The sequence below is a fragment of the Tamandua tetradactyla genome, chromosome 10 (assembly GCF_023851605.1).
Source record: "Tamandua tetradactyla isolate mTamTet1 chromosome 10, mTamTet1.pri, whole genome shotgun sequence".
In the NCBI taxonomy this organism is placed as follows: domain Eukaryota; kingdom Metazoa; phylum Chordata; class Mammalia; order Pilosa; family Myrmecophagidae; genus Tamandua; species Tamandua tetradactyla.
This window is the reverse complement of record NC_135336.1, coordinates 51,393,394-51,408,777: the sequence shown is the minus strand read 5'-3', so window position 1 is coordinate 51,408,777 and position 15,384 is coordinate 51,393,394. Positions and strand designations below refer to the sequence as shown.

At 35.5% G+C, this 15,384-nt stretch overlaps 1 pseudogene; it reads left to right on the top strand.

Moving 5' to 3' along the window:
• Positions 1–12,205: 12,205 nt before the first annotated feature.
• LOC143647922 (olfactory receptor 5H8-like) lies at positions 12,206–13,133 on the top strand (annotated as a pseudogene).
• Positions 13,134–15,384: the final 2,251 nt, after the last annotated feature.

Sequence of the window (15,384 nt, the reverse complement as noted above, 5' to 3'; positions counted from 1 at the left end):
TGCAAAAATCAGTAGTGTTTCTATATATTAGTAATGGTCTAAACAAGGAGGCAATTAAGAAAAAATTCCATTCACAATAACAACCAGAAGAATCAAGTATCTCGGAGCAAACTTAATGAAGGATGTAAAGGACCCATATACAGAAAACTACAAAACATTGCTAAAAGTAATCTAAAAAGGTTAATAGGTGGAAAGACATTCTGTGTTCATGGATAGGAAGGCTAACTGTCATTAAGATGTAAATTCTCCCCCAAACTAATCTATAGATTCAATGCAAAATTTTGACGACCTTCTTCTCAGTCTTGAGAAAGGAGTTTATCAAATATTTTTTGCAATGGAAATGGGCTACAAACAGCCAAAAACATCCTGGAAAAGATGAACAAAATGGGAAGACTTACACTTTCTGACTTTAAAGCATATCAAAAGCCACAGTGGTCAAGGCAACATGGTATTTGCCCAAAGGTAGACATATTGATCAATGAAGTTGAATTGAGAGTTCAGAAAAAGGCTCTCAGATCAGTGGTCAATTGATTTTTTGACAAGGCCCCCAAATCCACTGAACTGCCTCTTTAATAGTGGGCCTGGGAAAACTCAATAGCCATATCCAAAGGATTGGAAGAGGCCCCCTACCTCACACCCTATACAAAAATTAACTCAAAGTGGATCAAAGACTTAAGTATAAGAGCCAATACCATAAAACTCTAAGAAGAAAATAAAGGGAAACAATGTCAAAACCTAGTGTTGTGACAGGAGGTATCTTCTTAGGCCTTAAACCCAAATCACAAGCAATGACAAACAACGAAAGAATAAATAAATAAATCAGAATTCCTCAGAACTTCTGTGCTTCAATGAATATTGTCAAAAGGTGAAGAGGCAGCCAACTCAGTGGGAAAGAATATTTGGAAAACATATATCTGATAAGAGTTTGATATCCAGTACATATAAAGAAATCCTACTACTCAAAAACCAAAGGGCAAACAAACCAATTTAAAAATGAACAAAAGAGATATGAATAGACATTTTTCCAGAGAAGAAATACAGGTGGCTAAAAAGCACATGTAAAGATGTTCATCTTCATTAGCTATTAAGGAAATTTAATTGAAAACTGCAATGAGATATCATCTCATGCCTATAAAAATAGCTGCTATTAAACATCAGGAAACTACAAGTGTTGGAGAGGATGTGGAAAAATAAAAACACATTCACTGCTGGTTGGAATGTAAAATGCCCCTGTGGAAGACAGCTTGGTGATTCCTCAGAAAACTAAATACATAGTTGCCCTAGGATCTGGTAATTCTGCTACCTGATATATACCCAGAAGATATGAAAGCAGGCAGGTCCTGAAGCATGCAAAAACATAAATGAAACTTGAGGATATAATGCTGAGCGAAATAACCCAGACACAAAAGGAAAGATATTGTATGATTTCATTTATATGAACCACCAATAAAATGCAAACTCAGAGTCTTAAAATGTAGAATATTGGGGACCTAGAAATAGACATAAGCTAGAAAAGGGGGAGTGGCTAACTAATATATATAGAATTGTTAACAAGGTTAAATTTAAGTGTTTGGGAATGGAGAGACGTAATGGTAGTTTGTTATTTGAATTTTAAGTATAATGCCATAATATGACTGAAAGATTTGTTAAGGTCATGTGTCTCATCAATTGACATTACATATATAAATAAATTCTCATATAAGCAATTTACAAAGGTATGACACTTGTACAAGAGTTAATAATAGAGTGGTATATGGGGAAATTTTTCCTACTGCATTCTATGGGATATATTTGACAGTAATACTTTAATATTCTTTCACCAATAGTAAAATATGTGCCCCACAAATTCTAGAGGTAATTAATTAGGGAGGGATAAGTGATATAGGATATTTTCAGTTTGTATGTGTGTGGGTCTATCTGCTATTTTTCTCTTTGGAGCAATGATATCACCTATATCATTATAGTGATGATTGCAAAACTATGTGAGGATACTGTGAGAGATTGATTATATGGTGTATATGGTATGTGACCATATCTCAATAAAATCTGCACATTCAAAGAATAATCATAAGTGAACAGAAAAATACAACTGCAGGAAAAGATGTGCAGAGAGTGCTACACTTGTTCACTTTGGTATGGAAGTAGAATGGTGCAGCCCCTCTGGAGGGCACTAAGGCAGATCTACAAGAGGCTAAATATAGGGTCTTCATATGATCATGCAATTTCATTGCTAGGAATATACACAGAAGCACTAAGAGCAAGGATTCAAATAGACATTAGCATACTGATGTTTGTGGTGCAATTATTCACAATTGCCAATGGATGGAGGTGGCCTAAAGGTCCATCTACCAAGGGCTGTAAAAACAAGCTGTGTTATACACATATGATGGAATATTGCATGGCTACAGAAAGGAATGAAATCATGAGGCATGCAGTGATGTGAATGAAACTTGATGACATTATGTTGACTGCATAAGCTTCAAGTCAAGGGGCAAATATTTTACAGTGTCATTTTTAAAATTCTTATAAGAAAGTTAAGGTCTAGATGTAAGGTCTTACAGCAGTCACATTTACTCTTGACTTTTAATTGTTATTTGTAAATTCTGAAATTCTGTGCCCTTTGCGTATAACTGGCAGTTCCCTGGAACTTTGACCAACTGTGTGACACCTGAGACACAGAGTTAGAGTTCTGTAGCTCTGAAAGTTAGCATTACTCCATAGAGAAATGCTAAAGAACCTGAATAAGATATTAGAATGCAATTAGAGATATGAATGAAGCTGGTCTGGCAGTACTGAGTGTCCTGCAGAGACCCTGGCAGGACTTAAGCTACTGGGGATGGTGGAATATAAAAGGGTTAACAAGGAGGAGTTTCCAAAATGGAGTATTATGGAGGATCTTTCCCAATGCAGCAAGGAACCTGGTAGAAATTGCCCAAACCAACTGTTTGGGGGTCCAAGGGAAAAAGAGAGACATCTCAAGGCCCAGATTAGTGAGGAATGAAGAATCTGAGAAAACATGGCCAGCAACTGTAATCATAGCTATGGCTCCTAATCCTTCACCCTGAGGAAAAAGGCAGCAGGCCGCACAAATCTTTCCTGGGGCTGACTGCAGAATGGGCCAGCTGAGGGAATTCTCTGCTGCAAGAAAAGTAGGGGACCCACACTGAGTCAGATTTTGGCTGGTGAGTTAGGGCACAGGAACCCTGCAGTTTCAGTCCTACCCAGTCAGGTGTTGCTGGGTTCCAGGAGGTAAACAGCTTCTGAGGATGATTAAGTCACTGAAGAGTACCATCTCCTGGGCAGGCCAAAAGAACGTAGGGTAAAATGAAAGGGCTTTTCAGAGCCTCTCCAGATCGTATCCCAGGCACATTGAGGTTGGTCTACACATTGCGTATAGGTATCTGACCTTTTTGACTGAGAAATATGGATGACCAAAATGTCAAAGAAGTCTCCTAATGCACATCGAGACAACTAAATCCTAATCAAGAGAGATGAATCAACCTACAGAATAGACCCATCAAGATAATCAAATGACCAAATATCAGCAAAAATTCACAAGGCATACCAAAACTCAAGGAACAGATTAAGAAGTCAAAGGAAAGCTGAGTTTTGAAAAACAAATTAAAAATATGCAAATAAATCTCCTGAATCAATTCAAATAAATGAAGGTAAATGTATATAAAAATATAAGGATATAATAGAATTTGAAAGAATATATAGAAAATAACAGATTTTATGGAAAAAAGACAATGTAGACAAAATTAAAAATATACTGGATACACAGTACAGCAAATTTGAATAGGCAGAAGAAAGAATTAGTGAACTAAAAGATAAAATGAATTCAAGCAGACAAAATAACAAATTGAGAAAAGAAATTGAAAAACTTGAATTGGATTTCAGGGAAATGATTATCAGCACAAAGTGCACAAATATATGCATCAAGGATGTCCCAAAGGAGAGAAAAAGGGGAAAAGGACAGGAAGAACATTTAAGAAATAATAGCTGAAAATTACACAAAGCTTATAAAAGACATAAATATGCAAATCCAAGAATCCCAATGTACTCCAAGCAGAATAAATCCATATAGATCTATTCCTAGGTACATAGCAGTAAATCTGTCATATGCTGAATAGATGGAGAAAATTCTGAATGCTGCAAGAGAAAAGTCATTCAGCACATACAAGGGAAGCCAAATGAGACTAAGTGCTGATTTCTCATCAGATACCACAGAGGGGAGAGGGCATTGTTATGACATATTTAGGATACTGAACAAAAAAAAAATCTGCCAGGCAAGAATTCTCTATCCAACAAAGGTGTCCTTTAAAAATTAAGGAGAGTTTAAAATATTGACAGATAAATAGAAGCTGAGAGAGTTCATTAATAAAAGACCAGCCATATGGGAACTACTAAAGCTAGCCTGCCAGATTAAAAAAACAAAACAAAACAAAACAGAGAGGCAAGTCTGGAGAAGGGTACAGAATTAAAGAGTATTAGTAAGGGTAACTTAGAGGATAATGAGAGAGAGAGAGAGAGAGAGACAAAAATATGAAAAATAAATCTGACATATACATATCAAAGGATAAGATGGTTGAATAGAGAACAGCCTTAACAGTAATAATTTTAATGTTAATGGACTAAGCTCCCCAATCAAAAAGCACAGACAGGCAGAATGAATGTGAAAATATGTTCCTACTGTTTACAAGCACTCCATATTAGACCCAAAGATACAAACAATTTGAAAATTAAAAGATAAATATATTCCATACAAGCAGTCCAAAAGAAAGCTGGGGCAGCTATCCTAATATCACAATAAAATAGACTTTAAATGCAAAACTATAGCTATATCTTAATTGAAGGGGCAATTCACCAAGAATAAATATCAATCATGAATATCTATGCTCTTAATCAAGTTGCCCCAAGCTACAGGAGGTGATCATTGGCAAAACTGAAGGGAATGAAAGACAGATCTACCATACTAGTGGGAGACTCCAACACACCACTTTCTCCAATAGATAGAATATCTAAACAGAAGATCAGTAAAACAGAGAACCTAAATAATATGATAAATGAATTAGACCTAATAGACATATATAGAAGATTGTACCCCAAAACATCAGGGTATAAAATGTTTTCAAATACTCATGGAACATTCTGCAGTATAGGTTATATGCTAGGTCACAGAACATGTCTTAATAAATTCAAAAAGATTTAAATTTTACTCAAAAGTTATGAAAACAGGGACATGAACAGATACTTTCACACCAATGTTCATAGCAGCATTATTCACAGTTGCCAAGAGATAGAAACAATCTAAGTGTCCATCAATCAATGAATGTGTAAGTAAAATGTGGTATATGCATATAATATATGTATTCAGCAATAAGAAGGAATGAGACTATGAAGAGCGCGACAGCATTAATGAACCTTGAGGACATTATGTTAATTGAAATAAGTCAAACAAAACAGGACAAATATTGTATGATCTCACAGATATAGACTAATTATAATATGTAAACTAATAGAAATATAGAATATAAAGAAATATAGGAATAGAATATAGGTTAAAAGGATAAGAAAGAGGCTAAAAAATAAGGAGAGGTTACTTAATACGTGCAGAATGTTTAACTAGGTTGAATTCAAATGTTTGGAATGGACAGAGGTGACATAGCACATTATTGTAAGAATAATTAATAGTGCTGAATGGTCTGTGAGTGTAGTAGAAAGGGGAAGTTTAGAGTCATATGTGTCACTAGAATGAAAGTTGGAGGTTAAAACATGGGAATGTATAACACAGTGAATCTTGTGGTAGACAATGCCATAATTAGCTAATCACTATTAGGTATTGTAATAACTGTACAAATATTAAAAAGTGCTTTCATGATCTAGAACAAATGTATGACACTATTACAAGGAGTTAATAATGGAAGAGGATATTAGAAAAATATATCTATTGCAAAGTATTGACCATAGTTAAAGGTAATATTTTAGGGGTGCATGGGTAGTTCCGTGGTTAGAATGCTGCCTTCCATGTGGGGACCCAGGTTCGATTCACAGACAATGAACCCCCCAAAAATTAATATTTTAGCAGTCTTTCATCAACATTAACAAATGTGCCACAACAATATTATGTGTCAATAATAGGGCATGTAAGGATTATGGGAAGATTATGGTTTTCATTTTTATTTTTATTTCCTTTCTGGAGTAGTGAAAATGTTCTAAATCCGATCATGGGGATGGGTACACAACTATGTGATGATACTGTGAGCCAGGGATTGCATACAGCAGCTGATTTCTATGGTGTGAACACAGCTTAATAAAATTGGATTTTTAGAAGAGTGTTTCAGAAGAGAGTCCTGAAACAAGTTATGGCCTCTCAGTTTTATGTTGTGTGAATTAGGGAAGTGACACTCCAAAATAGTATCTATCGATCATTCTCTTAATCTCAGATTGTCACATAGTAGTGTACTGTCTGACAAAATAAATAGAAGACTGAATTTTAACATGACAAGAATTCTTGCAGAGAGGCAGGCTTTGAGTACCAAAGAGATGATGAAATCCTTAACATATATATTTTTTCAATTTTCATGGGAGTGTCCTCTTTTGTTAATATTCTTCATGGGATCCTCCTCATTCCCTTTAAAGCATGCCATCTTTCTTCTTTTCATTAGCAGAAAAGCATGTCAAGAGTGTAATCCTTCACTGTGTGGCAAATGATATAGGGCTACACCCAGTAAAAAGATTACAGAGGCATATTTACTATTTTTTAGAAATTTATCTAATGCAGGCTTTTAGAAAGAAGAAAGTATATAGTCAGTTTTTATCCAAATCTCCACATTCCAAATATGGGTATTAGACTATGCAGGATTTGTAAAGAAGAAGGTCTAAAAAATGGATTTTGTAGACCTTTACCTCATATTTCCTTCAAGGGTCTGTAAGAGTCTTGGGGATTAATCAGACTGAAGAATTTGGAGGCAGATATTCCTTGGAGTGAGATATTGAAGATTTGTAGATTTTTACTCTCTCCTCACCCTACTAAGACTATTGAAAGACCAATGGACCCTTCTTTTGAATAAACCTATGGAAGAATGTCTGAATCACATAGAAATAAAGACAGAAGACTTGGCTAGATGGCCTTAAAGCAGCAATTTCAAGGTGGGAGGTTGGGTTGGGAGAGTTTCGTACTCCTTTTGACCAAGTACACATAAACCATTCCCTTAATATTCGCGACAAGAGTTGACATGTTGTCACAGTAAAAGAGAATTCTCAAACAATCTGAGCGTAATATAACCCCAAGGAAGGACCTTACCTGGAAAGAAGTCAGAAGAAAGTAAAGCATTGTTTTCACTTGTTAAAAGAACTACAGTGTGAAGGTCAGCAGAGGGAGGATCTCTGAGAAACTCCCAAAAGTGTCCCTTGGAAGAAAAACAGCCAGCCATTGTATATTGGCTTTCCTGGGACATAGGGTCAGGTGACAAGTGTACCAGCCACAAAAGATTTTACTTCTTCAACATAAAGTGTCAGAAACAGTCACTTTTAGTTAAGGAGGAAATGAATTTAGGACAGGGAGAAGCTGAAGCAGCCTCCTTGTCCATTACAGGATTTTCAGTCAGAAGAAGGCCTGTTCTAAAGGCTGTAAGATTTTAGCTTTGAATGCCATGAGTGTTTTTCTATTTTACTGACTGATTGGTCCTATAAGATTGTCAGATTGGATTTGTCCTCCTCAAAAGGGACTATTTCATTCATTATTAAATGACCCCAAAACCTACCTTAGATTTTTGTAAAGTAGACTGAGTTTAAAAGGATTGATAAGAAAGAATAGAAAAGCTCTCGAACTTGTATTTTACTGTTTTCCTCATTCAATAATTTGTTACATGTTAGGAACAAGAACGTCATTGGTGTGAAAATGTGAAAAAGAAATAAACCAGGCTAGGTGGTCAGGGAACAATTCCCTGGGAAATAAATAGTAAGATTTGATCCAAACAATAAATAGTATTTAGCCAGGTAAAAAGAAGTGGTAGGTTCAGAGGTCAGGAAAAGCTATTCTGAAAACGTGTTTGAAAAACGGTGGTAGGAATATGCATTTTTCTAGACACCATAATTACCTAACAACTGCAAAAGGGAGTGGTATAAAAGAAACAATTTATTCTCTGTCAAAGTAAGACTGGGGCTGACAGTTCTTTGACTCTTTTCTCTTTTTACCCTTCTCCCTAATCTTTGCCTAGTAGATTACTACTCACCCTTCAGATTTCAATTCAAAGTGGGAACTTAGTAATTTAAGCTGCAGTTTGTAGGAGAGATGATTTTACTTTTTGTTGACTCATAAAAGGGAATCTAATATTTTGGCCCCATTAAAATCATGTTTTTGATACCTCAGACATGACCATGCTAATCAACACACTCAGAGAAACAAATTTTTGTATTTAAACTGAAGTTTGCAAAAACATGTCAGAAGTTTCATTTGTGGTAGAAAATAGTGGCATAGAAAAATTTTAATTGTTACAACTAGGGGCATCTACATTGACTTGATGTGTGCATCTACATTGACTTGATGTTCTTTATTTCAAAGTCTGTAATGCCCTGTGGAACAGCCTGAACTTCTCATAGGTGTCCAAGTCTACAATGCCAGGATGAGCAGTTTAACATTGTCCCAAAGGGAATCCCTGAATATTCTTAGGGTAATTTCACTTTTATATTTTTAGTTGGTTACTCTTGTTCTCAAAGCAAACGTATAAACTGCATTTCCTGACTTTGAGAAATGAAACATCCAAAATGAATTATGGTGAAAAGAGTTGCTATCTATGTTACCATCGTTCAGTCGCTACTGTATTTTTCCAGCTCTAGAAAGCCTAACACTTTTTAATTTCTTATCATATATAGGTAAGGGAGAAATGATTTCTTGAATATTCATTATTCTGTATATGAAAGTTAAAAATGCTGTTTAATTTGGTAATTTTGGGTTGTGTTTAAAATATGCCCAAATAACTGGTGAAAACTTGAAAAACTTTGTAAATTATTTTCATATTTTCTTTTAAAGACTGTAATATATGGATAAGGAAAATAGCTGTAACACTGAATTGTTTCCCTTTAATGATGTTTTATTACATTGTTAACCTAACTGTAGTGACTTTTTAAGATAAGTTTGTTGAGTTAGAACATTAAACAATTAAAAACTAGATTTAAAGATTTGAATTATAGTTATTCTTATATAAAGGAAACTTCCTTATGCTTCTGATATAATAGACATTGTGTTTAAGTATGTCTGATTAAAACTTTTAAGGTGAGTTGTTTAAATATTAACTTTATTCCTTCACCCCCTTCTGACAATAATTCAAATCTCTCTCTCTCTGTCATCTATCTATTTTTATCTATATCTATCTATCTATCTGTCTGTCCATCTATCTAAAATGTTTTCTTTCATGGCTCATTTCAGCAGTTATGATTTACTAAGTATCCACAACACAAACTGAATCATAGAGTTTCAATTACTTAGTGACTTGGGGTTTGTTGGGGGCCCATTTCCACTAAAAATCCACTTAGAACTGGAAATATTGGTTTGGGCTATTTATACAGTCTGTATTCGAGATTTAGTCTTTGGCTCAATTTTACTCTGCTAACAAACTTCTGGAAAAGAAATTGTTTTCTAGTAAAACCAGTTGTATTTCTAAAGAAAGTCATTTCTAATCATTCTACTAGGAAAGATAAAACAAGTAACAGATTTTAAATATTGAAAAAACTTTCACACGGTATCAGTGTATTTATAAACTACTCAATATTTGTAAAGTAATATTTAAAAGCAAAGTCCCTCCTTCATCCACAAACTCTATAGAAAAATGAACTTTGAATTTTGATGAAAAAAATCAAATCACCAAGAGTGACTGAAATTTTAGTGAATGTGAGAGCTAAGACACATTTACCTCAAGCTGCTGAGTCTTTCCCTTTGTTTTATCTTTCTCTGATACTTTTCTCACTCTAGGTTCATTTTCCTACACTTATTCATCTACGTCTCAGTTATTTCAGCCTATTTTTCTTCCTCTATCTTCTGTCCTTTTTTCACTGATTCAAATTTCCTTTCCTACTTTCATTCCACTTTAGATTCCTTCCCTCTGCTCTTCTCCAATATTCCGCAGGAAAGTAATTTTACATTTGTCTACAGGCAATACACAAATGCCACCTGGTTTTTGCATGTCATGGAGTGTTATGGAATACTGTATCATTCTCCTACTGTTTGCACCACTTATTTCCCATTCAATTCTCACTGGTTGGGGCTATTTATATGGTCTGTATTCTGTTATTTATATAGTCTGGCTTCAACAACAAAAGAAAAAGGAAATGGAACTTGCTCTCAATAAAGCCCTTATTAATCTCTTAATTTTTTACATTCATTGATCTCTGCTCACTACTTATCCTACCAGAAATTTTATTTTGGCATTTGATACTGTACTTAACTTTGTACTTCTTTAGTATCTTTCTTCTCCTACTTCCACAAGAGGCTTCCCAATTTCCCTTCTGCTTTTCTGACCACTCTGCTCAGTATACCTTTCTGGCTCTCCTTTGTCTTTCTTTCGTCCCAGCTAAGAATCTAATTTTCAAGTGACACAAACTATCTTTGGTGACCTAAAAAATAACTGGGTTTATTAAATGGAAATTTGCTCTAACATAGAATTGCCAGGGAAATTTGAAAATTCACCAGGGAAAATTTTTAGAAACAGAAGAAAGCTAGACAGTCAATCAACACTCAAAATAATGCCCCAACCTAGCTCAGTAGGAGAAGCAGTCACGACTTCTGATGCCAAAGCTCATACAGCTAATGTCACTAGCATGGATATAGGATGCATTTACTGGATTCTTAATAGAGCTGCCTTCAGTGTATGTGATACCACAATTCTCTTTTGTCCCTGTACATTTATTTGTCTTCCTCTCTCCATATTCAAAATTCTGGGTAGGTGGATTTGATTGGTCAAACCTAAGTCAAGTCCCTTCACTCTAGGGGTATTGGAATGGAAGAGTGATTTTCTGGGCTTTTTGGCTTTTAGAGTGGATGGTAGCCTCTGATCACCAGCAAGATATTGACCCCCCAATAAATAACATATATCCACTATTCTCTTTAACACCACACGTCATCAAAATTATTTCCTCGTGTTTTTTTTTTATACTCTTCTCATGGATCCATAACTACCACAATGACTTCAAGGTATTATTTATATTAAGCTCTACTAGTTTCATATTATTAATACATCTTCAGGATGTATAGAAGACATTTCTCTGTATAAATTTACTTATACTCCTGAATTCTTAATTTCAATTTTTGATGATCATCTACCCAATCACCAAGTGATGCCTTTCTTCTCCACTGACCATCTCCTTTATGCCTCATAAATCACTGAGTCTTAGTCACAATACATTTCCAATTGTTTTATTATATCCCTTCATCTTTCTTGTCACTCCTAATATCATATCACACATGGACTAGACACCTCACATATTTCACATATATTTCCATCATCTTGGAAGCATTTCGTTAAATGCATATTCTTGTATTTCATTTTTGACATAATGAATCAAGTATCTCACTGTCTCTATCAAGCACAAAAAGTTACTGGCAATTATTTTGTGTCATGTGATTTGAGAACAAACAGAAAATAGTAACAGCTTCCGGACTTCACATATGTGTACCCCAGATCTCCCCAAGCAGATCACTCCAATTTCCCCTCCCTGTAGCCTATTTTCTACACTACCACATAATTAATTTTAAAGTATCTTACAATAATGCTCCCTGTTCTATAAGTTTTCAGTGCCTGTCCTTTGCCTGAAGGATGAATTTCAAGATCCTGAACATGACATTCACTTCATTTTGTAATCTAAGCTCTGCAATAATCTTTACCCCTGATGCTGAGTTCATGTCACACTCACATAGTATTTAGTTCCCAAACTCATCAGTGTCTCTGTATATTTAGCATACATGTAGAATACTGTTTTTCTAAATCTGTTAATTCCGCCACATTTTGCACTATATAGTTACATTTATTCCCATTTCTTCAGTCCTCCAAAATCTTTTCCACCAATTATAGAAATATCCAATCAAACTAAAAGGTCATTCTAAAAACAATGATTTTATTTCAACTCCCATCTCCCAATTTTCACCTTGTAAATTCTTAGTAAATGTTATTTTTACATTTGTTCTTTTTTATTTCAGTGGACATCCAGTGAAGACATGGAAAAGGAAAATGCAACATTGCTGATAGAATTTGTTCTCACAGGACTCACAGATCGGCCAGAATGGCAAATTCCCCTGTTCCTGCTATTCTTAGTGGTATATCTCATCACCATGATGGGGAATATAGGACTGATTACTCTCATCTGGAATTACCCTCATCTTCATTCCCCCATTTACTTATTCCTTGGGTGTTTGGCATTTGTGGATGAATGGCTGTCATTCACAGTGACCCCTAAGATGCTGGTTTGCTTTTTAGCTAAGATCAAAATGATATCTCTATCTGCATGCATGATACATTTTTTTCCTTTGCAATCAGTATAACCACAGAATGTTTTCTCTTGGCTACAATGGCCTATGATCGCTATGTAGCCATATGCAAAACCCTTACTTTATCCAGTGATTATGACCAATAGACTATGCATCCAGCTGTCCATCTGGTCATTTGTAGGGGGCCTTCTTCATGCCTTAATTCATGAGAGCTTTTTGTTCAGATTAACCTTCTGTAAATCCAACATTATACATCACTTCTACTGTGACATCATACCATTGTTTAAGATTACCGGTACTGACCCTTCTATTAATTTTCTAATAGTATTTATTTTTTCTGGTTCAATTCACCATTATAAATGTTCTTTTCTCATATACATCTGTTCTTTTTACAGTCTTAAAAAAGAAGTCTATAAAAGGCTTTAGGTAAGCCTTCTCCACCTGTAGAGCTCATCTCTTATCTGTCTCTTTATACTATGATCCTCTTCTCTTCATGTATGTACACCCTAGATCTCTTCAAGCAGATGATCAAGATATGATTGATTCCCTATTTTATATTGTCATAATTCCTTTTATAAATCCAATTATCTACAGTCTTAGAAATAAAAAAGTCATAGATTCACTGGCTAAAACATTAAAATGGATATGTTAAGGTGAAGTTCTCTTGCTAGTATGATTTCTTCTTATTAAAAAAGTGAAAAAATTGTGCAGTTAGATATGGGTATGAGTTCTTTAGTGCATAAAGTTTTCTGTTATCACAATTGCCTTAAAATGTTTAAACTTGGTATCTTGTCCTTCGCATTTTAACCAGGGAGCTTTTCCTAATACATTCTATGGAATGCAACAGGAAACTATCACATTACTAGCATTACTCTGGTAGCAAAACCAGGTATACAACACTACAGACCCATTACCTAAGAATATATATACAAAAATCCTCAACCTAATACTACCAAATTGAATCCAGCAGCGTATTGATTATACATCATGTTCCATTGTTTAAATGACTTGAGCTGTTAGAATCTAGAAAACTCCTTAAAATATTTGTGTATAATATTCAAAAATTTACAAGGAATTTTAGTCATGGTGTACAGTCATTTAAACAGAAAACAAATTATAAGCATTTTAACTGCTTTTATGTTCTTCAATGTGGCTTTGTAAATGTATTATGTAATAAGACAGTGTGGCTCCTTTGAAATGGACTTCAGAGGGATGTCTTTAATTTCTAAAACACTGTATATCTTGGAGACTCATATCACATTTAACTCTATAGTGGTGGCAAACTTGTGTTTGAGTGAGTTCATGTAAGTCCCAGCAATTCTGCTAGCGATCTGTCATCGTGTTGACATAGCGATCAGGTTCGTGTGTCAACTTGGCCAAGTTGTGGTGCCTGTTTGTCTGTTTGGGCAAGTGGTGGCCTGCCTGTTGCAATGAGAACATTTCATTGAATTAGATCATGATCACGTCAGCTGCATCCACAGCTGATTCCACTTGTAATCAGCCAAAGGGGAGTGTCTTCTGCAATGAATGATGCTTAATCTAATCACGGGAATCCTTTTAAGGAGGATTAAGAAGAGACAGGCTCTATTCCTGCTTCGGCTGGTGAGCCACTCCTGTGAAGTTCATCCAGACCCTTCATCAGAATCGTCAGCTTCACAACCTACCCTGCAGATTTTGGATGCTGCGCTCCCATGGTCAGTATGCGACGCTTTTATAAATTTTATAATTGTGAGTGTTCCCTGTTCATTCTGCTTCTCTAGAGAATCCTAACTAATACATCTTGGTACCAGGAGTGGTTCTTAAAAAACAGAATATTAAAAATGGGTTTTTATTAATGGATTTCTACACTGACTGGACTCAAAGGCACTAAGGACTCTGATTTCCATAATCAGAATGACACTCCCAGTCCATGGAGTGCATTGGGAAAAGAGATAGTCAAAATATCACCATTCGATTCTCCTAATGCTTAGCTTGTACAAAGCCAAGCTCTGGGGGATAATGTCTTTGACACCTTTACAGAGTTTTGTGGAAATAAGAGATACTGACTGGTTGTTGTTAGAAACACTGGCTACATTAAGGAGTGAAAGGAATGGGCTTAAGTCTTCAAACAAGAGGCTTAAGTGCTGTCTGACAAATGTAGATGTTTCTATGAGTATTCTGAAGGAAAATCTTATTTCCTGTAGCTGTAGACTTGAGATCTATGAAAATCAGACTCAGAATCTTACTGTTAGAGTAGCAACTTTACAACGTAAACTGAAATCTCAATGCTACATGTTGTCTGCTGTTAAAGTGAGGGCATTGATTGGAAAGGGGTGGGACCCTGAAAAATGGGATGGTGACATATGGATTGATTATGTCGGGGGTGAGGTTGAAACCCTAGTTCATGCTGACTCTTCTCTAGATAACCTGTAATAGCTTGCACTGAGGACATAACTGCCCCATCTCCAGCCTGCCTTGAGGAGTTGGCCACCCAACCTCCTCCTGAAAGTACTACTCCTTGAGTGATTAACCCTGTTTCACCAGATGAAATTGCAAATGAAGACTCTGAAGCAAATGACTTGGAAGATATTTCTAATTCTTTTCAAGACCCAATCCCAGCACCCCTCATCTCTTCCAGACCTATAACTAGACTAAAGTCCCAACAGGCCCCTAAAGGTGAGGTACAATGTATCACACATGAGGAGGTCCATTATACTCCAAAAGAACTGAGTGAGTTTTCCAATTTATATAGACAGAAATCAGGGGAATATGTGTGACAATGGATTCTAGGATTGTGGGATAATGGTGGGAGGAATGTAAGGTTGGATCAGGCTGAATTTATTCATATGGGCCCACTAAGCAGAGATTCTTCATTCAATGATATAGCTTGAGTGGTTAGAAAAGGTTATAACAGTTTGTTTAGA